The sequence below is a fragment of the Amblyomma americanum genome, chromosome 8, assembly GCF_052857255.1.
Source record: "Amblyomma americanum isolate KBUSLIRL-KWMA chromosome 8, ASM5285725v1, whole genome shotgun sequence".
Classification (NCBI taxonomy): domain Eukaryota; kingdom Metazoa; phylum Arthropoda; class Arachnida; order Ixodida; family Ixodidae; genus Amblyomma; species Amblyomma americanum.
The window spans coordinates 50169269-50194708 of record NC_135504.1 but is presented as its reverse complement, the minus strand read 5'-3'; positions in this window follow the sequence as shown (position 1 = coordinate 50194708).

Below are 25440 nucleotides of genomic sequence, written 5' to 3'. Positions count from 1 at the left end.
TCTCTGAAATGTAACTCAAGGTTGGACAATGGGGGGGCTTTTAACGAGGTATTATCCTGACGTAGACGGGAGTTCACACAGTTTCCCGTTTGGCCTACGTATTTCTTGCCACAAGAAAACTCAATGTTATAGACTACCCTTTCAGCACATGGCGTGAACTTGTTCTGGTGGTTTAACTTGCAGGCTATACTCCCGGTTGTTTTTTTGTTTTTTAGCCTTTGCTTTCCTATCTACTATGGTAAATATTTTTCCATGTTTTTTTCGGGAATAGCTGAGAATAGCACTTGAATGCCATATCTGGCGCCTACATTTTTTAATATATGTGACAACGCTGAAGATATGGCATGACCGCATGTCTCTTCATGTCTGACGGCTCTGATGGATTAGCTATGATGGATTTTCCTTATGCCTGCAAAAGTTATTTGCAGGCATAAGGAAAAATTAACAAGGGAACTGTGTGAGGCGTATCACATCCACCTGAGTGGTGAAACGTGTAAGCACAGCTTAGTTGCTTCTTCATTATTGTGAGATTAAGTATCTCTTCTCCCATGATTAGAAGTGTTTTCGGAGAAGCATGTATCCTGGTTGTTTTTTGGGGTGTAATATTACCTGCGTTTTTTCAAATAAACAAATAAACCTCAGCTGTAAATCAGCGCTTGTCCGTCTTCTTTCTTCGTACGTGTCCGTCGTCGCTGCGCTGTTCTTTACCACGTCCATGATGCACCAATTCGCTCAGTTGTCGGTTCTTCTGCGTTCTGGTCTACTACCAAACAATTTGAAACTGTCGGCTCGGTGAATCTCGTCATAGATCGAACACCTGAACTTTTCAGAAAGACAAAATTTCTAAATTTGCTTGCCGGCACCGAGAGTTTTTGAATAAGAAAATTTTGTCACCCATGCGACCAACGCAATTAGCTCCCTATGTCGGGCGTATTTGCCAGCATTCACCACAATGATAATTAAGTAGTAGTAGTTGTAGTGGTTTATTAAAGTAATAAAAAGGCAGCATAAAATTTTTGCTAGCCCCGGCATTTGCCATTGATACTGAAGCACCTGAGCTGGGGCAGCGGAAATAAAGGATAGCAGGCAGAATGGAGAAATTAAATTAAAGAGGTCAGGGGACAGGAAGAGAGGATAGGGGGAGAGGTAATATGCACAAACTATTTACACATTAAGAAATGTGTATACGTTGCGCCCGTGATTAGTTGATGGTTAACGCCCAGAATCGGTTTCCAGAAGTTCCCCTTTAATGATTCCATTAATTGCCAGGGAGAAGCTGAAATTTGAAGTTTCGAAAATAAAAAGAATTGCAGGCCGCCTAAGCTTCGCCTTTAGGAGTGGAACGCGACAGCGTGCTGCAGCGCTGCCAGGGAGACCACGCAACGCCATCGCCCGTCCGGCGCGACGCCTTGCCCGCTGGACAAAACTCTCGGGGTCTCTAGGAGGCGTCTGAAACCAGCCCATCCTCCTCCCGAAGAGGTTACGAACGGCTGCAGTGAAAATGAAAATGAAAATTGGTTTTGAGGAAAGGAAATGACATCAGGCAGCAAGTGTCTCACATATCCCTGTGGACAACAGAACCGCGCCGTGAGGGAGGGGATGAAGGTGGGATGAAACAAAAAAGCTTTCTCACTGAATTCGCCGTAGTTCGTGCGGCTCCGTTGGCATCGCATTCGTTGGCCACAACTGCACACACAGGCGTCATCACAACCACTGGGGTGGTACGGGTTCCATGACATCGCAGTGGTTGACACCCGCGCAAAACAATGTACACAGGTCCGGTCACCGCTGCCTAACCGCCTGATGCCCGAAGAGGTAGCAATGGGCTGCACCCACGCTGCCGCCCGCAGGTGGTGGTGGTGGTGGTAAAAACATTTATTAATTATAGAGAGAGCTGTTGGGGTCCGTGACCTGAAGGGTCACGCCCTTACAACCACTAGGTGGGGATGCCTAGTCAGGCACCCCATTGGCGGTTGCCGCAGCCCGGGCACGCTGCGTTAAGGCCCTTTGGGCCTGGAGGGTGCAGCAGCCGGACAGGGTCGCCTCCCAGTCCTCTCGGGTGGTGTTTGGGATAGGGGGTAGGGATGGGGTCTGCTGGCAGGCCCACACCATGTGGTAGGTGTCCGACACCTCCCCACAGTGTGAGCACCGCCCGTCGAATTGAGGGTTGAAATGATTTAGAGTTGCCGGGCACAGCATCGTGTTAGTGAGCAGGCGCAGGAGTACCCGCTCGTTGGCCTTCCCCAGCCCTTTGCAAGGAGTGGGAAGAGTTTGGTGGGTGGATTTGTAGTAATCGCATATTTCCTTAAAAGTGTAAACCGGATTGAAATCGGAGTCCTGGTCATCGTCGGGTCCCGAGGGAAACGCCCGGAGAGAGAGCGCGCGGGTGGCGGCGTCGGCTGCTTCGTTTCCGTGGAGGCCTTGGTGACCTGGAGCCCAAATAATAGATCGGTGCGCAGGATCGGAGTCTCTGCTACAATTTTGAAAGATGCGATAAGCCAGGGGAGTAGCCCACCCTTGCTCGACGTTTCGACAAGCCCCTCGCGAGTCGGTGATTATGTATTTGGAGGAGGAGTCTGAGGCTGCCAGGGCGATGGCGACCTCTTCTGCGTGAATTGCTGACTGGGCCTTGAAAGTAAGGGCGTCTCCTGTTTTGCCCTCGTGGACGACCGCGGCCGTGTACCATTCCTTGGGGTCCGGGCCGGAGGCGTCCACGTAGAAGACTCCTGGTTTATTCCCAAAATGGCGGTCCAAGGCTTCCGCCCGCGCCTGGCGCCTGCCATTATGGTCCTCTTTGGACATGTTGGTGGGGAGAGGCCGCACGTGGAGGGCGCGTCTCCAGTGTACGGGAAGGCGGCATCTCTCCTCTGTGAATTGGGTGTGCTGGATGTGCAGTCGGGCTAGAAGGCGGCGACCCGACCCTGTCTTTGTGAGACGAGTGTATTGGTTGGTGAGCTGGGCCTCCCGAAGCTCCCTGAAAGTGTTCACCATCCCCAGCCCGCAGGGGCGACGCCGTCGTGTTATCACCAGGCTGCGCGTTCGGAAAAGTCTTCAAAGGTCTCGTCTGCTCGTCCTCCAAATTCAAATCCACACCCCCAGTGTGATGTCAGTGTAAGTTAAAGAACCCCAGGCCGCCGAAACTACCGAAGCCCTTCACTGCGGCTCCCCCCATAACCTGACTCGCATTGCAGAGTAGAACTCCAAAACCCACACTCAAAGTGAACACGGTTATAACACCATCCATTGTGCCTCAAGCCGCCGCGATGGCTGATTAGGTATGTCGCCCGGTTGCTTATCCGAAAGACGCGGGTTCGATCCCGGCCGAGGCGGTCGAATTCCGATGGAGGCGAAATTCTAAAGGCTCGTGTACTGTGCGATGTCAGTGCACAATAAAGGACCCCATGTGGTTGTGGTCGAAACTTCCGGAGCCCTTCACTACGGCGTCCTTTATAGCCTGAGTCGCTTCAATGATTACGAGAAAGCATTTGACTCAGTGGAAACTTAAGCAGTCATTCAGACATTGCGGAAACAGGGTGTCGAAGAGACGTATATGACAATACTGGAAGATACCTATGATTACCGATCTCGACAATGCAAATCAACGCCTGTTTACAGGACGTTTTCCGAGGGCTGGATTGGTAACCGTTGCGAATAAGAATTACTGGAGAATACTTAAGTAATCTGTAATCCGCTGATGGCATTGCCTTGCTAAGGCACTCAGGAGATGAACTGCAAAGCGTGATAATTAGTTGGACGGGCAGAGCAGTATGGTGGGTCTAAAAATGAACATGCAGAAAACCAAAGTAATGTTCAACAGTCTCGCAAGGGAACAGCTGTCGACAGTTGGTAGCCAAATGCTGCAAGTGGTAAGTGACTACGTCTACTTAAGGCAGATATCGACCACTTATCCGCATCGTTAGCGGGAAATAAGTAGAGGAATAAAAATGGGGTGGAGCGCATATGGGAGATTCTCTCAGATCATGAATAGCAGTTCACCAATATTTCTACAGAGAAAAGTGTACAACAGCTGTATCTTACCGGCACTCACCTACTGGGCAGAAACGTGGAGGGTAACGAAAGGGGTTCTGCTTAAGTTAAGGACAACGCAGCGGGCCATGCAAAGAAGAATGATAGGTGTAACGTTAAGAGACCAGAAGCGGGCAGATTGGGTGAGGAAACAAAAGCTGGTTAATGACATCCTAGGCAAAATCAAGGGGAAGAAATGGGCGTGGGCAGGGCATGTAATGCAAAGGCAGGAATGCCGCTGGTACTCAAAGGCAACATGATAGGTTCCAAGAGAAGGCAAGCCTAGCTGGGGCGGCAGAAAGTTAGGTGGGAGTATGAGATTGGGCAGTTTTCATGGATACGGTGGCCGCAGCTGGCAAAGCATAGAGCTAACTGGCGAGACATGAGAGAGGTCTTCCCCTGCAGTTTGCGTGGTCAGGCTGATGATGGTGATGATACCTCAAAAGATAGAAAGCGAAGAAGAGACAAGCCCATGCTCCGAATGTAATGTAATACCCCTCACATGGGTATTTAAGGGTCACACTCTCAACACGAATACGCCTGTATATAAGTAAGAAGGGAGTAAGGTGTCTTCTAACTCAAGCGTCTTAAAAGGAAGTTCGCTGCAGGACAGCTTCCTCTCTTTTTATTCATTTCTGTTTATTGTGCTGTAAATGATTATGATTGAAAACGAGTGGAATTCCGTTATGTGGACCAATTTGCCCAAACTGTGAAGAAAGGGACAAACTTGCACGATGTACCCGCTGTTTTTTGTGCCACGTGAGCTACGTGACATGCGCTTGTGCATCGCGCAAAGAACAATGCACTATACAACAAGGAACATGACAGACCCTTTGTTTCTAGCATGGTGTGCGTGGCCTACAAAATCCCACTGACGAGGGACGCTTCTTTATCGGAAAAAGAGGTCGTTGAATCAACGATAGTGCACGGCAACAGGAACAGTCGTTATAAGGAGGATGTGCGTCGAATTTCCCATTGTACTGCAAGGCCTCTTTTTGTGAGCCATTGCTCAGTGGCATTAAGATACTGGAGAGGGGTAGCGACGTGGTTGTGGATGAGATAATCGAGGCATTTAAGATTAGAAATAATGGCCGCACTCGTATTATTGGAGCTTGTACGCCTTTTTGTGACGCTACTTTTTTTCTTTTTGAGAGAAACATTTGTCCGCAACCCCCGGTCGTAAAAATAATCAGGAGCCATTCATTACTTTGTCTCTCATAGTGCATGCTGTTCTTACATTTATGACCCAAATTTTGATGTATGGTTTTGGGGCGGCCAGAGTGCACGCGTCATCCACGCAGCCATCCTCTAAGGTTTCGTAGTGCGCCTCTGTGTAAAGAAAACTCTCGGTAGATGGAGTCGCCTTGCTTGGAATAGACGCGTGATTCATTTGACATGCGTCAACCTGCTTCGAACAACTGACGCTCACCGTCACAGCATTGGTCTAGAAGTCTTTCTCCGGCTAATAATGACGCTAGCGCTCTCTGCGCAAATCAAATGGAACTGAAAACAACCAGAGCTCAAATTCAGCCTCGTGCTTCAGCTAAGCACGGTCAAAAACTCGTAAAAACAGGAAGTTCGAAACAGAAAGCCAACTTTTGCAGCAGCGAACTTCCGGCAAAATTGTGTGCCAGTTGTTGGAAAAGTTGTCCTAATAGCTGATTAGCTAAACTTACCTAACCAACATTTTCAAATGGCACAGTCGGGTGGTAGGGTGCCAAAACTGAGGTCCTAGCCACGGACATGTCGTTGCTTTGTAGTTTGTTTAAACGAAGATAGGGTCATTTTCTAAACCCATACAGACAAGGACGAGGTACAGTTTGTTTAAACGAAGATAGGGTCATTTTCTAAACCCATACAGACAAGGACGAGGTACTGCTAAACGTGTCAGCTTGAGAGCGCGACGGCTGTAACAGCTCTCAGTTGTAGCATAATTGACAACGTTATATCGAACAGTTCTTTGTGTAAATCAGAATCTGAGAATAATAACACAGTTGTTTTTGCTACGCATAATTATATGCGACCAAAGAAAAAAAGTTCCGAGCGACCTTCTCCTAATTCAGTCTTTTTCATAAATTAGATAGGTCCTTACACTGAGAATTTGTTCTCGCGTTCAACTAGTCTAATTATTCATATATTGCGCTTCTGAAGTTGTTTGCTGACCACTTAAAAGCCGGCTTGACTGTTTAGTTTGAGAGCAGCAATATAATCAAAAGTAGTAAAACATCTAACGCGCTTGAAGCCATCATATAAAAACTGTAAAAACAGGTTCTTTATGCACATTTACAATAGCAGGACTGTAAACACTCTGCTTTCTCCTCCTCCCCCCACCAAAAGAAAATAGAAATGCTGGTTGCTGGACTGTGTGAAATCGCTTGCGGTAATGATAACATATTGGCACTGCAAGGCCGCGGCTTGTTTATGACCTCGTTAACTTTCTTTTATTTACATTGGCTTGAAATCACTGCACTTCTACGGACTTCGCAGAACTTTTTCGACGCTCCCTGGCCGCGCGGCCAGCGCAAGCGCACGAAAAAGAGCTGCGCATTCCGAAGTCATTATCCGTTCAGCGACGTCGCTTTGACAGGGAAGCCTTTCTTGCACAACGAAAGCGGGTCCGTCGCTAGCGTCACGACGTGTTACGAAAGGTGCGTGTTGAAAATCGTCTATGTCCTCCTGGCAGGCGCGCTGCCCTCTTCCACACGGCTTGTCGGTGGCTTCGTCGTCGGTGATGCGAGAACGCCCGAGTACATGCAAGAATTCGCCCTTTCTTTCGTGGTGTTCTTGTCGCCTCTCCCTGCCTACCCTGTCGGACGCGCCGCGTGCCCACCGCTTCAACCGAAGCGTGGCCTTGTGGTAGAGCATCTGTCTCGCATTCGGGAGGTGCTGGGCTCAATCCCCAGTGCTGCCGGGGACCCACCGGTTTTCTAATGGATACAAGGTTTCCCCCGGCCTGGGGCTGGGCTCTTCTAAAGTGAGATGCTTGGGAAAAGGGTCCTGGACCGAACAGTTACCTTGACGCATCAGAGATAAAGTCTGCCGTCAAGCAACCCTAAATCCGCCTCGCTCGCTAGAAGCCCATCTTGTGGCCCCTTTTTCTGTGTGGCCAAACAAGATCAGAACCGGTGCTAATCTGAGTGAGGTCGTGGCCCGTTGATCCCGATTTTTGCCTATGTGCGTCGTACGTGATTGTTACCTCAGTCCGCGCTCTTCTTGGCGTAGTTCGAACTCAGCGGACAAGCCCGTCATTCGCCCCATCTTGGGTACCTTGGCTTCGCACTACTCCACTGTGGCTTCCCCCATGACGTCAAAGTAACGAATTAGCCAACGTGTTCTTAGGCCTACATTTGCAAACAATCTGACGACCTTGGACGATTCTTTGAAAAAAAATGTGTGCCTCACTTTCTTGCGCATCGGGCTGGTGAGCCAGCAGTCGCTTCATGTCATAGGCGAGGCCAGTAGGCAGCAAATTTCAGAGAAAGAAACCCAAGAGTGGAAAGGGGTTTTGGATATTATGTTGCTTCTTTGTTTTTATCATAAGGGCTCTGGACACAGCCTAGACACAGCCTAAGTGCTTAGCATGCACTTCAACGATACCTCGATAAGTAAGATCTCTGAGCGTTGTTTCTCTATTTTACGTTAGTTCCTTTGAGTTACTTATTGAAATTGTCTCTGTGACTTCGTTCCTCTAATTTGCACTTGGCGTTTCTATATTGTCGTAAATATATTCCATCATTTGCATCATCGTTTCGTGCTTCGACACAGCTGAATCACCACGTATGTATATGTCTCAATTCCTCCGAAGAAAGGAAACGAACGTCATTAAATTTGTAGTATGCTAGAAAATTTGTAGTACTAATTTTGTAGTATCCTGTAGTATGTTGGCAGTTGCAGTTATCTCAGTTGGCATAGCGACTGCCCAGGTGAAACAATGGTCCCGATTGGAACCTCGGACAGAGGCGCATTTTATCTCACGATGTTACTGTTGAAGCTTCTATAGCTTTCATTTGTAGCCGCATGGTTCCGCTGGAGTTGATTCGAATGAATAATTACTCCGTTATTCTTAGCAGGTTATATACCTCTACATAAAACCAGAAATGGTTTATTTCGTTGAGTTCGGATGCAGAAAAGACTCTTATAATACCACTGCCATCTCCACATTACGAGATGTAGACAGGAAATATATGGACATTGATATATTAGCAGTAGATATATCTGCAGATTTAGCTAAGGCATTCGATGCACTCTGTACCAATTTTTTTATACATAAAATATCTCAGTATGGCATAAATGGCGCTTCACAAGCGCTCACTGAAAGCTGTTTAAAACACAGAACACAAAAGCATAGATCAAGGCCGCAATACTCAGACTTGCTTCAAGGTTATCTAACAGATATGCATCTGGTAAGGACTGGAAACATAACAACCAATGCAATGCTACTTAAGTACGAGGGGCCTCAAGTATTCATTATTGTCTCAGTCTCTTTGCCATTTATTAAAATCACAAGCTATCCTTAGGCTCTCATCACATCTTTTTCAGTACGCTGGTGACATTGTGTTAGTTCTTGCGGAAGTAATACAAATGCACCTCATGAAAGAGCTGATACACTTCAGCAGCATCATGTCCTGAAAGACTCATCATCATCATCAACCTGACAACGCCCACTGCAAGGCAAAGGCCTCGCCGAAGCATCTCCAGTTAACCCTGCCCTTTGCCAGCTGCGCCCTCCGTATGTCCACTGACTACAAAAAAAATAACAAGAAAAATAAACTATAGACTCAAAATAAAACCAGGAATGTGTCTGTATTAGAAGCCCGCATAAACTGATTAAATTTTACTGCAATCTCTGCCTTCATAACAAATGCAGATGCAACTTCTCACGCCCGCCACTCGAGTATGCGCTTCAATGTTAAGGGTGATGACGATGACAAATTCTTCAGTTGGGAACAATATGTTATGCTATGCACGCACACACGCACACACACGCGCACACACACACACACACACACACACACACACACACACACACACACACACACACACACACACACACACACACACACACACACACACACACACACACACACACACACACACACACACACATATATATATATATATATATATAACATCTTAACCACCGTAGGAGGAAATATTTATAAGCTTAATGATGGTGTGCATAAGCAGTCGCGTTACAAAATGTACGAGCCCTTAGGAGAAAGCATTGTGCGATACGGATCAGCCGTATGTTGAAATTATTCGCTCAGTCGTCAAACAAAAATTAACAATCTTTCCCACAATGTATGTAAAAGTAAAATATATGGTACAAATTTGCAGTAAGTACTTGAAAGACTAATGAAAGTTTTATTATGGTTTCTATAGTCTTCGTTTACTATAGTCTTCATTTCGCTGCACGAGCTTCGAAAGTGTTTTGCTGGAGAAGCCACTGCGGCCGGTTTCCTGCCAAACCTGCAGCCCCAGGCGAACATTCCTCTTCAGTTGCAATTCTTGCCCCTTCGGACCCTGCAGAACATACGTTTTGCGTCTACTTCGTCAAAACAGCTGAGCGACAACATCCTGTCTGAAATTTTTGCTTGCCCGTCTCAAAGCATCCAAGTGCGATGCTTTGAGATGGTGACGCGAGGTCACCATCTTGCATTTTTTTTATCAACAAGCTGAAGCAGAAGCCACTCACTTTTCCGCTCTTTGCCGTCTATGATGCAATGAGCGTGCAAGCACGTGCGGAGAATAGCTTCGCCCAACACCGTCATTCACCTCTGCCAGACAACGATGCCAGAAGCAATGCATCGAAAGCCTTGACAACCTCTTTCACATAGACGGTAGCTTAGGGAAAAACTCTGTCCATCTGTCGCAAATGCGGACTTGGTGCTATCCAAAGGCTACTGGTTTTCTTTCTTTGCTAATGTCTCCGCGCGTGGCACTTGTTTCGGCTCCATGCCCCATGATGTTTTTATTTTAATTTTCAGTAGGCGCCCTACGCTAATAGTTAAAAGTTAATTATTGGAAATTATTTAACAAGCCTACTATTTAAAACGATTCCCCGGTTTCCTGGTGTAAGGCAACACTAGTAATAATATGCTGAAAAAGCCATATTTTTACCTGAACAAACCCATTTTTCAGAATTACTGTAAGTCTTCTATGAAACTCCTGGTGTATACCACCTCTCAGAGCAAGCGACGCTCCGCAGCGTATATAAGCTAGCCTTACGTGATTATACTATCAACTGCCTTACTTTCTTTTAATGCGCGCACGAATAAACCAGCAATGCATCGAATGGCGGGAAACCTTCGCATTACTTTTTTTCTCGTCCAGCCCACATGCTGCCCTTAAGCGCCGGCGAAAGCGTCTAATCCGCGTGGCACGCAACTGCACTGGCAACCTGTTTTTTTTAAAACAGTAGCTGCCTGCCTCGGACGGTCGGCCTCACACGCCTTATGAAATGATCTCCCGGACGGCGTATTTATCGCCTCCGTCCCTCTCTTTGTCTTGCGCAACTGTGAGATCGGTGGCGGACGCTGTGACTTACGTCGACGCATAGGCGCGGTAAAACCGGCGAAGCGCCTTCCGTTTTGCCACTCAAGGTCACGTGTTCCCGCTGCGCTCTCACACTCCGGCGCTCACTCGTGAATTGACGGCGGGCAGCGCTTTGCGAAGGTGGTCAGAGCAAATGTGAGTAGAGAACCCCGAGATGAATTACATAGCATCCTGTGTTTTCATTGTGATTGAATACCATGCGGGGCGTACGTATATGCCTTGCATTGATGTATACAGACGCTAAATTGAAACGAAGATCTTTGTTCTCTGTTACATTACACATTATCTACAATTTATTACTCTGAAGAAGTCGTTCGAAGCGAGAAGCCATAGCTAATCCAGCTTCACAAAAAGGTTGAAAAATATGTCCCTCTCATAATTCTATAGGTTGGTGGAAAGGAAACGTGTGAGCGATGATATATGATTTATTATTCGGGAACTTTTTTCCTTGGAACCGCTATCGATGCCGATTTGTTCGCTGACGTGTGACGCAGTACTTTCAAAGCTATGACCAATGACCTCGCTGCTGTACACCTAACCACTTTACACAATTATTTCTCCCCCAGCTTTTTCGTCCCTTAATACGCAGATGTTAGCTTCAGAGAGCCCACTCCTACAACAGGGCGTTTACAGGCATGATTCTTTTTTATACTGACCAAGAGCACATTTGAATCCCTTTCCTCTGTTTCATTAAGTTTTACGGCTCAGAACCAAAGTTCTAGTAGCGAGTGCGATCTTTCCTCCTGGGCTCTTCAGTGAACAATGTAACCTCAGTAACGACTGAGGATAGAATCTACTGCTCAGGAATCATTTTTGCTTCTATCGCGTGCGTGTGCGTTTCTGTGAGGGGAGAAGAAGAGTGGTTCTCGATTCTGGTAGCAGAGAAAGAATAGGTTCTTCTGAAAGGGATTTGTAGGTAAGTAGTCCATTTTTCTGTAGGATTTACTTATTTATTTAATTATTTTTTATTTATTACTACCTCAAAGGCGCCATTGAAAGCATATTACATGAGGGAGTGGGTAACAGGGCATAACATTGATTCAATTGATGACTCGAATAGTGATTGATCAGCATGAAGCACGACGTGGTCGGACAAGTCATTCCGGTCTTTCGCGGTGCATGCAAGAAATTAGGACAGATGAGCAGATGTGCGGTGTGGCGCAGGATAGGTGGTCTTTTTATGGTTCGTGCGGCTTTAGGTGCGGTAGGCTGGGATAATAAGACTCGTGCGGTAAATGATAATAGAACTTGTGATATAGACATAATCTTGCGATGTGACGTCGGCTAGTTAAACTTGTGTGATAAGCATTGTGTTTTAGTTTGGTGACACTTACATGATAAGAATAAGCAGAGAAGATGAACCTAGCGGAGCTGTTTTGAATTGCTTCTACCGCAATAGAAAGATTCTTTTGATTAAGGTCCCACATAGTGCATGCATACTCAAGTTTAAGCCGTACAAATGCTAGATAGGCTAGTGATTTCAACGATGGTAGTGAGAGACGTAACGTTCGCCGAAAAAACCTTTTGATATTTGTGTGCCACATACGATCATGAGTTAAATGAAGGCCTAAGTATTTGTTAGTTGTTACAGCAGTGATTTCTGAGTTAGCAATAAATTACTTTGAAGATGGGTCAGAGTGACGCCTCTTGAAGGAAAGCAGAGGTTTTTTTTTTTCACGTTAAGTGACATTAGTCATTTATTATACCAAGGTAATACGCAATCTATGTCGGATTGAAGGAGCTAATGATCAGTGTTAGTGAGTATAGGACGGTAAACAGCACAATCATCAGCGAACAAGCGTATATTAGAGCGTACGCAAGTTGGTAGGTCGTTTATGTAAACAAGAAAAAGGCGTGGCCCGAGGACCGTGCCTGGGGCACTCCAGAAAGAACAGAGCAGTGGGAAGATGAGCATTTATTAGCAAAAACAAACTGTTGCCGGTTAGTTAGAAAAGCCGTTTGTGTGGTACTTTGTCAAAGGCTTTTTCGATGTATAAAAAGGAGGCGTCCACAAGAACGTTGAGAACCAGTTTAGCGCTTAGATCATTAATAAATAGAGCTAATTAAGTATCACAAGACCCTTTATGAATCCGTGCTGCTTAGCGTGAAAGAAATTAAGAGAAACTAGAAATGTCATGATGTGAGTGAAGATTGTTTCATTAGCTTTGATGGAAGGGTAGTAATGGATTTCGGACTGTAATTGTGACGAGAAGATGAAGGCCCTTTTTTGGCACGCGAATAACTTTACCCACTTTCTAGTCGTGTGGTACAGTGCCTGATGAAAGGGATTGCTGAAAGATATGAGAGCAGATTTGTGGCATATTTTGTGTTCTTTAGTACCATAACATCGATGTCATCAATACAAGCTTATGAGGTTAGTTTCAAATAAAGAATTATTTTAACAATACCATGGGGTTCGAATAATATTTTGGGCATAACAACAAGGTGGCGGTTTGGGCTTGTTGGTAGTGCATGACGTATAAAATAGCGCAACCTCAGACAAGGACATGAAAGAACACACACGAGCGCTAACTTGCAATAGTTTATTGCGGAAGAGAGCCTGTAGATATATATATGACATCGCGATACATTGCGCAAGCGCGGCAGACAGTCAATTGTTTAGTGGCTTCTGAGGTAATCTAATTCCTTACGAGATAGCCCAACAGAGGGTTTTGCTATGCAGTTATCACCTAAGCTATCTATCATTTGAGCTTTCTGGGCATAACAAGGAAACCAAAGGACGGGAAAGAAGCTAGATCCCTGTCTGGCTCGCGAGTAAATACAAAACAAAAGGCTTGTTTAAGCACTTCTGCAACATCATGTTCGGCAACTGCAGTGTTACCATCGTCGCGAAGTATTATTGGGTTTCTAGGGTTAGGATTAATGCGCTTCCAAAATTGACGAGGGTTTGTGCGCAACATTCCGGGGAGTGTGGTGGTAAAAAATTCTGCTTAGATTTAAAAACTTGGGTGTTATAAACCTTTTCGGCTTCGTAATATTTCTTCCACGTGCGAAGGTTATTATTTGTTCTGGCATCCCGAAAAAGCCATTTCTTTTTGTTATTGAGGCGTTTAAATGTATTATTATAGCGATAGCTACATTACGGTAGCATTTCGAGCCTTCAGCGCGGCGTCGCCGCCACCCTATGCCTACGCCGCCACGCTGTCACGTGGTTGGTCACGTGGTGCGGAGCAGCTGCCGGCGTTGTGGCGCCGTGGCTGATCACGTGGTTCGTGACGTGATTGGTCACGTGACCAAATTTAACTCGGCCAGCTGTAGCTATCGCGTCACTCCAGGTTGAAGGAGAGCTAAACCGCCCCCAATTTTTTTGATCCAGAGGGTAGAAACGCGCTCACTCACAGTAATTGTAGGAATGTACCTTCGGGTGAGGTTATTCATTTTATTCTTAAAGAGAAGCTAGTTAGTCTCGGTCGGTCTTTGTTTAAAGTCAATAATGAACCAAGCACAGAAATTGTCAAGTTCACGATAAATGCTACTGTAATCGCCTTTATCATATAGGGTGAGTGTTTTGGTTTGTTTGTTTTTGGTACTTAGAGAAACTTGGCAAGGATTATCGAATGATCACTAATTCCTGGAAGATATGAAATGGATAACAGGTTGTCTGGATTGGACGTTAGTATCAGGTCAAGTATGCTAGATGATTGTGCAGTTTGTCTTGTAGGGGAACAGACTAGTTGTGTTAAAGGAAAGGTTTGACATGTGTTCATAAAATGACATTCTGCGAAATTTGACGCGATCTTAGAAGGCCAAGACCACTTTATCGCAGGGAAGTTAAAATCGCCTAATATAAAGACAGTGGCATGGGGAATTTTCGAGGTTACACTGTTAATAGCGTCATGATATAGTGGAACGAACGACGCGTCGCTATCTGGAGCACGGTAAACACTGCAGATTAAAATGGGCGGAAAAGAGGTGGTGGAGCAGATGAACAATATTTCATCGGGTGAGTGAATTTTTAAATCGAAGCATTGAAGGTTACGGTGGGTGCCTATCAGCACGCCACCGCCTCGCTTGCCTTGCCTCGCTTGCCCTACTAGGCATTAGGCAGATAGTTTTGCCGTACGAGATAATGTATTGCGACACGTGAGCTTGGAAATTTCGAGCGCTATGAAAAGAAAAATTGCCAGCAAACAAATTATCTAAGACAGGCCCGTAGCCGGGATTCTTTTTTTTTTAAACCGAAATTTATTGCCCCAGGGCATCAATGATGGGTGAAGGTGTGATGAATGATATAGTAGAGATTAAATGAATGTAAAAAGGTTAGCTGATTTGATGAAGTCCAGTAAAGAACAATGGTACGGTCCCTGCGTCCAGGCAATGTATGAAGCAGGGTTGCTTGGTGAAAGACCTGCTACCATCAGGTGCCGGAACCTTGTAGGCTTGATAGCTGGGCAGTCCCACAGTAAGTAATGAATGTCGGCCTTGATGTCCTCGTGTTTACATACCGGACACCCTGGCCGAGGAAACAATTCTCGCTACTGAGGCCACTTCCGAGGGATGGCTGGTGTGAGGGCAACCCCGACCCGGATAGTCCTAAGCGCAACCTCCTCTGCACGGGTAAGACCGCGGGGGAGAGTTACCGCACACGGAGGGATGAGAGCACGTGTGCGGCGCCGGAGGAGTTCCTTTCTTGATGAAAGGAGGGTAAAATTGTCCAAATGAAGGAGCCGAGGCGGTGATGAGTTTGGATTCGCAAGGCGGGTCGCTAAATCTGCCTGGCTTTGATAGGTCAGCAGATCCCGTGGGACTCAGTCAATACGTACTGGCTGCGGGATGCGTGCCGCGAGCCGGTGGATGTCTTGTCGGGAGCCCCTACCAAATAAAATTTTCTTTTTTTAAAATCGAGGGAGAGGAGGTTCTTCCTAATGCAAGGGTGAATAAAATAAAGTTTGTCTGGTTTGCATGTGAGGTACGCCTCTGACTATAATGACTCACACCGACAAATTTTCATACTCGCAACCGTTTTGTACAGCATGGTCGTATATAGAGCATGATAAAAATATCGCTCAAGAACATACTAAAACGTCAACTACAAAACAGGGACCTTCCTAGTTTGTTTCGCACATAATCGTAACTAAATTGTCTAATCAGGCTTCATTAAACTTATAATGGTACAGGAGACAAGCACAGCTTCACTTCAATGTGGCATGGCATGCACCTTCTTTACTACTTATACTAGTTACACAGAAGCAGCTGCTACGAAGCATATACGCATATACGCGCCGTGAAAACTAAACATACAGCTTAAAACTTAAGCGACGAGAAAAATACACAGCATTGGACACATAACAGTAAATATTCCTCACACAGAAAGGACATCTTAACAATGTATGCACTGCTAAAAATAAGCATTAGCATCAGCACTACTACATCTTCATGTGAGTGGAATAATACAAATCACAAAAAAACGCTATATATAACGGTGTTTCTTTTTTTCTCTTTAGCCAATTCTACTTTTGGTTTTGGATTGCAATATAAAATTCTCACGCTGTAATACAAAGTCACCTAGTTTTCGCCATTAATCCCGAAATAATTTCATCAACGCTAACTGGATGTCGATGAACTGACACCAGGTCTAATCCGTTAAGTCGCTCTTCATCTGTTCGGTTCCGAAGGTGTGTTTTATCCCCCTTCAAAGTAGAGAAACTGCGTTCTGTAGCGGTGGTAGTCACTGGCAGCATTGCTAAAATCTTGAGGAGTCTATGAACACTCGGAAACATGACCTTGTCGCAGTTCATTAACGCGTCAGTGGCGTAGCGTGGCGTCTGCTCTACTCCTGTTGCGTCCCATTTTGCTTTCCACATCTGCCACTCTCGCCATAGCGCAAGAATGTGCGTTGTCTGCATGTCCTGTATGTAAAATTCAAAAGCCGGCTGCACGGACTCAAAGTTTCTTTTAGAGAAGTGTGTTGTCAGAGCAAACTGCAAACTACTTCAATTTGCCCAGTAGTTTTGAAAGCGGCGCTCACGAGTAGCTCTGAGATTGTCGTTCACCTACAGTATTCCTCAGTTCAAGTCTCAGAGTAATTGGTCCGATGCTTCTGAGTACTAACCACTTGCGGCATTTCGGGCTTACGCCAAAATCAGCCGCTGTCTTTTGACATACAGAGAATATTTTGTAAAGCCCCTCCTCAGAATTAGCAGCCACTCTTTCCAGCCTGCACAAAACGAGGCCTGCGTAGTCTAACGCGACGTTCATGTCAACCGACGTGCTCGTCAAATCCTGGGACAAGTGATGCGTTAGGTTCAAGAAAGTGTCACAAACAGGCGCATGAGGAAGTTGAATGAGTATACCAGATGGTGGAGGGCACACGCGGTTGAAGCGTTTGCTGCGTCGCAGGAGACTTCCATGAGCTGTTCTAGGGCGGCGACTATTGGAGGCAATGCCTCATTAAACATTTAGACTGCCTCGTGGCGTTCCACTCACCTCCACATGGAGCGGGTTGAACCCGATGCTTCCCACTTGCACACACAGCGGCCAGTAAGCAACGATACGCAGTCGAAATAAGACGTTCGTACTCCTGTCTGTTAAATATACCCACTGTTTTTATTACCGTTCCTCAGTCTTGTCCACGTGTGATTTATTCGTTGTTATTCACACCCAAAAGTTTGAAGTGAGTTAATTTAGTATTATCGTTATTCGCACTGCTGTTTTCTGGGAGCTAGCGGCCCGATTAGCGATCGCTTCCAAGCCATAGCGAACACCTGCGAATAGCTTTCAATTATGGGGATTGATATAGCGGTACTTCATACTGCTGTCGACACACGGGCACTTTCGACCGCAATCAAGTCGATCAAATCAAACTCGATGCAGGTACGGCGTTGCTACACGGGGAATTCAATCGCGACCGACAGTGATCCTACTTAACTGCATGGAGCAAAATCGAGGCGTCGCGGCGAGCCTTGTTTCCAGACTATGCGATAACTGAAACCAAATATTCGAGCTAAAACTGAAGTGTGCTAAAGCTATAATCCAGCAGCGACAAATGATGTTTAACGTCGCGCTTGTAAAAGTTTTCTTGTCAACAGCTTTTGCTTCCGTTTTGCTTTGTTATATTTTATTGTTATTGCGCCTAACATTCCTTGGCGGTTCGTTCACCATGGGCTGTCCTCTCCTAATATTAAACTCAAAACACGTAGGCATGTGCCCTACGTGCGTAACCTTGCTGAACTGCACATGCACATGCGGGATATAGTCAGGCTTTTTCTTTGCAACCGGTACCTTTGTTTACCCGATGTCAATCTCGTTTCAATATTGTATAATAATATTTCGTTTCCTTTTGTATTTGTTCATTATTGTATACACGTTATTACGCGGTGCGACTGCCTTGTTTTAGAAGCCTTGCTTTCAAGTAACTGCCAAGCGAAAGGGGGCTCCAGCTTTCTCAAGCCGTATCTGGCCGCTTTTTCGGCGCCTCCGCTGTCTCTACGTTCTCAAGGCGGGAATAAAGAAATAATGTAAGCCCAGAATACCCAGACAAGAGCTTCCAGTTTGGCCGCCGGCCACTAAGGGCCGTATGGCGCAGAACGCAGATTACTTCACGAAATTTAAATGTGGCGTGAACACAATTTATTTTCTAACTACACTGTTCTCCAGCACGCAGCGGGAGTATGCCGCCAGTATCAACATCTTCACGCGCCATCGTACCGCCCTTTATAGTTTTCTCTCAATTTCAAACGAAAATACTCTTATAAGTTGCGCGGCATTCTCTATTAGCTGTCCACAGATGGCGCTAATGGCAGATGTGCAGGAAAGCTGGGCGTGAATCTGCTTGCAAGTTTACAATGAACACAATAGAAAAGAAATGTGCAAATAGCTAAAGCATTTGTCCCGCACAACTGTGTGAACCAAACGCCATACGACCGACGCCTGCAGACTCCCGCCACGTGCCGCACGAAGCTCATAGTTTCCCCATCGGTCGCTCGGGAAGCTAGGCGGTCTCGCCATTGCCGAGGTTAATGTCTAGCCTTCAATCCGGTTCTGCTGCCTGCCTCCTTTCAAACGTCCCCTTCATTCCGACAGGTGGTCAGCCTTGCGCATTAGGTAATTATCGTGTTTACTAGGAACTATTATTGCCAAAGCTAAGGCGAATTGCTGCCGTTTCGTATAAGAGGACCTTTATGTTTGTTTTTTCTTTCTCCACACAAATAGTATGGTCGTAAAAACACTATGGATATCACCAAAATACAATGGACGCTTTCCTGTCAGGCTTCCAAGTTGATTCAAAAGAAAAAAATAATAACGTAAATGCCTTGTAAGAAACTGCGTTCTATACAGCGTATGACTACAAGCCATCGCAATGTCACAAACGGCAGAGAATAAATTTTGTTTTATGAAAAGAAGCAGTCTTTTTCAATATCTTCTTGACACAGTTTTGGCAACATTTAATCACAAACCTGTTGTGCTCTATGCATACCTTACTTCATCTCAGCAATGTTTTACTGTACCCGAAGAGAATTTATTTTGAACTAGGGAAGAAAACGCAGACTGGTGCAAACTTCTTGGGTTCGACAGCGCAGTTGTCGCGTACAGAAAAAAAAAATTGTCAGTTGTAGCCAGAGCGATCGGTTTTGGTTGTAGTACTTAGTTTATGTTTTCTTAGACTTATTTCCTATTGTCTCGCCCTCTATACGTACACCGTGAAATTCAAGAGTAGACGTTCTATTAGAATACCAACCTGTCGTCACTTTATGCTTTGAAAAAAGGTGGTCGAACGCAATGAAGTGAACCTGCTTCACTTTTTGTTCGAGCCTCCTGCGTGATTTCACAGGAATTAAACTGAATTGGAATTTGTTTCTGAGTTTCTTGGAAACACAATCACGCGTTTTCCAGGCAACCAATATGTATTAAAGGGGGAGGTTATTGGGACGTCCTAAATTTGAGAAGTGATTTAATAATAGAGCACAAATGAAGCTTCGCATTCCTTATCGCACGTTCTGCGCGCGCAGAAAGCGGCCCGTGTATTTGTAGTCCACAGCAAAAATTCTTTAGCGCTTGCCGGGAGTACACAAGCACAGCCATTTATCACACTGGCTATGGGTAACGGATGACAGCACTATGTACCTTTACGTGGTCATTTACGTACTGATTCATGGTTTAAATGCTATCTGCAGAGTAAGGTATGTTGTCACCGTGAAACACCCATGTGAGACTCATGTAGAAGCTCTGATAGCATCTCAATTGTCCCATTTTTCGCCAAGTCCGCCGACAGGAAGAAAACAAATGGAGGTGGGCGCTGGAAAGCCAGGACTACGTCTCGCATACGTTCAATTTTTTTATGGTTAATAAGCCTCAAGGGCACGTCTGGAGACCTGGAACATGTAAAACCTACGTGACTGACTTGACTGTTATATCTCCTGAGGTGATGACCCACGCTTCCTACTTCGGCTATCAAACGCCGATGCTAGTAAGCAGCAAGTTGAAGTCCAATGAAAATAGACTGAAGAGGGGCATATTTCTGTTATCTTACACAAAAATGTCTACATACTATGTTCCTGCATCCGCGAGCTTCTGCTGAGCGCAGAGCTCCTGAATTATTTTTTTCTTACGATTGTCCCAGCTTTCTTTCCTAGTTCCTTTCTTTAGCATAATGCCAGTCCTTATACCAGGTGTTTCAGGGAAACCAGCCACTAATATTTAAAAAAAATATGGTTATTGAGGTATGTGACTGAAAGAACGCCAGTGCGCTACTACACAGACAAGACTAACCACGAATGAACAAAGAACATGCTCAGACTCAAAAGTAATTTCGTTGAGGCAAACACTACGAATGTATACAGAGAAAACTCAACGACCCACACAAACAAAAGCACCTAACCGAACTCTCAGCAATTCAATGACACCGACATTAAATTTCATGTATTGTCCAGATATTAAAATTGGCATTCTGCAAGTGAGACAGAAGACTGGCGCATGCAATTATAACTTTTTGTCTCTGTAGAAGTGCAGTAACATTCTTCAAGTCATGGGCCATGAACAATTCGCCCACCTTGCTGCCTTACTATTATTCAGGTAAAGAGAAGCTTTTTGCGGCATGTATAATACCAGTGCTCGCCGACGTCAAAACACAGGTGAATCTTATGTTTATTAGTAAAATTATTAGCTTAATTCTAATTGTTAACTCTTAACTATTACGAATAGGCACCTGATTGCAAATAAAGATTTGTAACCGGTCGTCAGTAATAGCCATATCAGTGTTTAGAATTCTGAACGCGATTACACTCGCCGTTGTGTCAACATGATTCGCTATTTTTGGCGTCCGCCAAGACATGACTTTACTATGCTGTTGAAAGCTGCTCTTTACCTCAATTACTCTATTTTTAAAAATCAGCGGCAGGTTTCCGTGAAACAACTGGTATAATCCATGCCATTAACACTGCCGTAATATTTGACTATGTTATACTTTTTAAACATTCTGCAAGTTTCCACATATGTAGGTCATTGTGTTTGGCGCGCGAGAAAAAAGACTAGTATGAAAGCAGCCAGGTCTCCGCAACTATCGCTTTTAATCTTCCTGCATTGAACACCTATTAGAAGTGAAACATCCGAGTTCTTCTACTTGTAAAGAGTTGATCGCCCTGGGCCGCCGTGCTTCATTCTCAGATACGATGGTCTGTTGTGTCGTGCCAACATGAGAATCTCCACACTTACTTATTACCTCATCTTCTTTCGATTGGAAATTTGTAAACAGTGCTTCACCAATAGTCCGCGTTGACTTCGGCGTTTTCCGGAAATCATATCACCGTGCCATTTTCTCGCTTGACATCCTGACAAAACACACGCTGCGAATTCAACCGCGCGTTTTCGAGTAAGCAGAGCGGGGGAGCAAGATCTTCGAAGCGTCCCCATTTATCCCTGTTCCTGTTGGCGCCTCAGCCGGCACCGCTGGGCGCGCGTATTTTCCTCCTACGGCGACGCCCGAATAACCAAAAGATTATTCATTGCGGCCTCTATCCCAGGCTTCATCGCATTGTCGTCAGTCCTGCTGTGGTGACCTCAGCGTTTGTAGGCGCGCTGTCTACTACCGCTGGCAGCGGTTGTTGAACTAGGTGACGTTGGTGGCATCTTACTATTCCAGGAAGATAACATCGCCGCTGAGGCCCCTGACGTACTGTCGGGGGCAAAAGTCTCCAGGACGCATCATCGGGAACTGAAGCTGATACCTCTGTGATTAGCCGCGAGCTAGAGACCACACTTGTCGACGTAAAAGTGGGAGTTTCGTTCTGGGATGCGTGCGAGTGATGGCAGATGATCGCTAACAAGCATAGCAGCTATGAGCTGAAATCGCTTGTCGCGTGTCATAGAGAATTTTGTCCCCAATGGTACAATAATTGGGCAGAAATTGAAGTGCACTTCTGACGACGGGCCCTTGGAAGTTCCTATTAACGGAGTTTCAAATGGCCCTGTCTTCTGTGGCGGTGGCCTTGGTCCCCGACGCGGGGTCCTTACTTGTCACCGCACAAATTCTGTAATTCGACACGGTGCCTCCTGGGGTCGTTTACTGCTCGCTGCGAAACAGATGTGGTTTAAATAGGGTCAACCATTTGTTCGGCTCATCAATGTGCTTTGAGCACTAACACTTCGTTTCGACTTGTATGCGCACTCTAAGCGTGAATTACAGACCAACTTTTTCTAAATAATGCGCCTGATAATACATTTCCGCTCTTCTGCGGACATTCACGAGGAATTATGAACAGATTTTTCTTCTATCCTATCGGTGACTGAACTAGTGCAGCCGTTGCATGGGAATGGTTTGGTTTGGTTTATGAGGGCTTAATGTCCCAAAGCGACTCTGGCTTTGAGGGACGCCGTAGTGGAGGGCTCCAGAAATTTCGACCACCTGGGATTCTTTAACGCGCACTGACATCGCCCAGCACACGAGCCTCTAGCATTTCGCCTCCCCCGAAATGCGACCACCGCAGTCGGGATCGAACACGCGTCTTTTGGGTCAGCAGCTGAGCACCATAGCCACTGAGAAACCGCGGCGTCCCAAATCGGAATGATTGACCAATCCCGCATAATGCGGCATGACGTACAGGTATGGGCCGTATTATAAAAGAGCAAAATATAGGTATTCACCTACTCATTTTTTCCTTAAGAAGCTAGTTGGAGGTGCAGTTTTCCTCCTTCGCGGTCCTCCGAAAAAAAATCTGCACTCTATCTCATCGCCGAGACCAGCAGTTTGCACGATCGCTCGATTTACGTTCATATGACGCTCTAGGTTGTGTCATAATTAGTGCTAGCTGCGTTCAGTAAATTTCTGCCGTGCTTTCTTTGAGTTTTGTGCCACGCCGCATTCTGTAGCAGTACATATTGCTCTCATTACACTGTTAATTACTGCCTTTTCTTTGCGCCTCCGCACACTCCACATTCACCATTCCGACATAGTATATCTTCTTTTGTATTTTGAAATAGCATCTTGCTTTTCTCGTTCTAGCTCTGCTGATCGCAGTGCCGTAGTGTTTTGGAGATCTTGATTGCTGCCGTGCAAGAAAGCCTCAGTGTTGAAGAGGATCAGAACGCACTGGAGTATATTTCACACGACGCTGTTGTTTCGTTCATTACAGCACACAGTTTTATCGTAACTATACAGTTTTCAGGGCGCACAACCATATGCAACAGAACAAAGTAGTGTCTGTTAGGGTTAATTCTAGCTACGAGATGCCATGGTGGCTCTGTGGCTGGGATGATCGGCTGCTGACCCGGAATACAGGAGTTCAATCCCGGCCGCGGTGATCGCATTTCGATGGAGGCGAAATGCTAGAGGCGCGTGTAGTGTGTGACGTGAGTGCACAATAAAGAATTCAAGATGGTGAAAATTATGCAGAGGACTACGCTACGGTGCACCTCATAGCCTGACTCGCTTTGGGACATTAAACCCCAGAACCGCCCAACTATCGAACAATCAGGTTGGTAGACATATTTCAGTGTAACTGGGTTGATATTGAATGTCGAGGTTCTGTTCACGTAGTTAGGTATCTTTGTAAAACCTTCTGCCTCGACAATAACCTGCATGTATATTGTGGATAAAATACGCACATAGCACTCACGCTGATTTTATTCACACTTCATAAAACATTTGGAGAGCATGGCTGTAAGCGTGTGCGCAGGGTGTGAATGAATCAGCCGACACAATGGTAAATTAGGTGCTCTGATAACACACACACAACGTAAGAGCTCCAATATGAGGTTAAAACCTGCTGCTGCTGTCATAGTTAACGATTCTAAAAGGAATCTGGTACAAATTAATAGGCAGTAATTGACGCAGTTGTTTCTCTGAAACTACTGCTAAGCAAACAAAACTTTAAAGAACAAGGTTATTATTGTGCCTATTGCTGACTGGGGCTGCACTTGGATATCATTTCTTATGTACCAGTAATAGCGGTTATCACCGTAACAAGTGCGAAAAACACAGACGTTTCTTTGGGGCGCCTGTTCCACTGTTCTTGCTTCGCTTCCGGTGCAGGCATATCTCCGGGACAGCAGGAGTGGTAATTTTATTAGTAGGTTTGGTAGCATACATAGGCCACTACGGCAGTGCACCGCCTTGATAATATTTCGAACTACTGCCGTAGTGACGCCTGAATCATTAAGCGCATGTAATGCTGAAAGCACAGGTGTGGCTAGAAATTAATAAATAATGCAAGATTTCCGACCAGCCTGCATAATAGAAAGGCCTTTTTAGGCGGATGTGCACACCATCTCGATGTTTAGAGCAGAAAATGTAAAAAGCAACAACTCTTATGTGCTCTACTATTATGGACCCTACACCTGTGACATACCTTCACACTTGCGACTGGTGGTGTAATAGCTCATATTTTGCGCTGAATTTAGCGCTCTGTCCAACCTACGCACGAACATGCACTGCTCCCTGTTGTGATGGCTTGTGGCTACGGCTTTGGGCTACTGAGCACCGCCAGCTTACACTTGCCGGCTCGAGACACTGAATTGGTGTGCGTCGCGTTGTGCATAAAACGCAATTATGAAAATTACACTTTGGGGAAACACAAACGTGATGGTAGCTTTCTCTGGCAGATGGTGCGCCCGCGAGCGCGTTAAAATATTGTGAGCAACAGCTTCAATGGACGTCCCTATTACAGGACATCCTAGCCATAAGCGCGCGTGCCTCCGAAAAAAGTGCGAGCAATGGCGATGATGAGTATATACAAGTGATTCCCAATTCTTTGCCAATTCCCCTATGTGGGCATGTGCCATTGTGTGAGGGTAACAACGACAACAACAATTCACCCGGAAGGAAAGCGGCCGCCATGGCCCCAGCTCAGATGGTACAGGGGCGACAGGCATATGATTCTTGCGTGACACGTGAACGACCTCTTATGAGCGTCGGCGACGATCGGCACTGGTGCGGGAAGGGGCAACATAGTAGCTGACGGGAGAGGTTTGTTCTAATACTGTGTAAGGCTCAATGATGCAATGAAGAAACTTCTCGCATAAGTCAAGGGTGCGGAGCGGTCTCCAAAGGACAACTTATCACTGGGCTGAAAGGAAACTACGGTGGGGCTGGTCGTAACTGCGTTTTCGCTATTTCTGGGTTACCTTAGTGCTGACGCGCCTAAGTCGACGACTGTGGACCATACGAGAAGCAAACTGTCAGCCCTGTGATGTGGGCGGAGCGTCTACGGGTGAAGAAGAAGGAGGTGTGGAATACAAAGGAAGGTTGGCGGCCGTAAATCAGGAAGAAAGGGCTGTATCCAGTGGTACGCTGAATTGCGGAATTATATTCAAAGCTGACGAATGCCAAAATGTTGTCCCAGTTCCTGTAGTCGGGACTGATGTGCATTGATATCATGTCGGACAGCTTGCAGTGAAACCGCTCGA